The following is a 1,330-nucleotide window of genomic DNA, read 5'->3' on the forward strand; positions in this document are numbered from 1 at the left end:
AAAGGGCGGGGAACATCACACATGGGGGTCTGTCGGGGGATGGGTGGCTGGGGGAGGGATAGCATTAGGAAAAATACGTAATGTAAATGACGAGTTGACGGGTGCAGCAAACCAACATGGCACATGTATACCTATGTAACAAACCTGCACGTTGTGCACATGTACCCTAGAATTTGAAGTATAATAAAAAAAAAAAAGAAAAATTACTTGACATATCTTGACATTTTAGGCTCCCAGGATTTCACAGTATTCTTAACAGGTTTTGTCAGCAAAATCAACGCTCCCCCCAACATCAGTTTAAGAGCCCTGGAAGGCTCTGCCTATTCACCAGCACAGAGCTGAAATCCTTAAAGGGCCAGCTCAGGGCACTGCTCCACCAACCGTTGCGCTACTATAAAATCTCGAACACATCTCTTGCCCCTCCTTTCTACGTTTATAGATCCTGCATTTATTTAGCGTATAAACTTTACAATATTGACTTTGCATATGTATGTCTTCCCCAAAACGGGATGGATCTTTTAAGGAAAAGCCTGGGGTTCGTCATCCCCCTATATATCACCTTAACAGGCGGTCACCTAAAATCTCCACATTCGTCATAGAAACAGAAATTCCACTAATAAATGTCAGATACTGCCTCCTTAACCTTGGTCCGCTATTTCCCTCCTACTTTCAGCAGTTTGGTTTATTCCATGGGTGGAGGAAGAAGCCAAGTTGGCTGAGTGTGAAGGGAATGGCGTCAGTGTGACTTCACGCCACATTGTCCCGAATGCCAGCTCCACACTGCGGTGGCACGAACGCAGGATTGAGCGATGCAGTTGGAGTAAACAGAGAGGCCCATGTAGCTCAGACGCCACACAAAATGGGGGTAAGCGCGAGAACAAAGCAGGGTACCCAACGGGGCGTGGCGGGACACCTGGGCGCACGCCGCCAGCGCCCGGGAGAGCGAGGGCGGGTAGAGAGGAACCACGCTGAGGCGAGGCGGGGTGCGGGCGGGACTTCCGGAAGCCATTTGCCTGAGTGGCAGGGGAACCGGAAGTGGAAGAGCTGCTGCTGGTGCTGAGGCCGGAGGAGGGACGCGCCGGAGCGGGGCCGCTGGGACCGAGCGAGCGACAGACGCGCCACCCGCCGACGCCTCAGCCGCTTGGGGCCCGCACGGACCCTCTACTTCAGTGAGTGCATCCAGGGTCGCGGTGAACCGGTGGCTTAGAGGCGGGGGTCGGAAGGGGCTGCGAGGTGTTATTGTGAGAGGCCCGCGACCTCCCCTCCCCCACCATTCGGCCCCTCCCCCCACGCCACCCCATCCCCTTGGGGGGGCCTCGCGAGCGCGCGC

At 54.9% G+C, this 1,330-nt stretch overlaps 1 protein-coding gene across 3 annotated transcripts in view; it reads left to right on the plus strand.

Annotated features, from left to right (window-relative positions):
- Positions 1-1,025: 1,025 nt before the first annotated feature.
- PAFAH1B2 (platelet-activating factor acetylhydrolase 1b, catalytic subunit 2 (30kDa)) overlaps positions 1,026-1,330 on the plus strand; it is a 47,544-nt gene continuing 47,239 nt past the window's right edge. The window contains exon 1 of one of the 3 annotated variants that reach the window (XM_011981898.1): positions 1,026-1,169. The gene's annotated coding sequence lies outside the window, so the exon portion shown is untranslated. The remainder of the gene's footprint in view (positions 1,170-1,330) is intronic. The other 2 variants (XM_011981908.1, XM_011981915.1) reach the window with 2 other exon arrangements.

Source organism: Mandrillus leucophaeus, unplaced genomic scaffold, assembly GCF_000951045.1.
Source record: "Mandrillus leucophaeus isolate KB7577 unplaced genomic scaffold, Mleu.le_1.0 Scaffold1052, whole genome shotgun sequence".
Lineage (NCBI taxonomy): Eukaryota > Metazoa > Chordata > Mammalia > Primates > Cercopithecidae > Mandrillus > Mandrillus leucophaeus.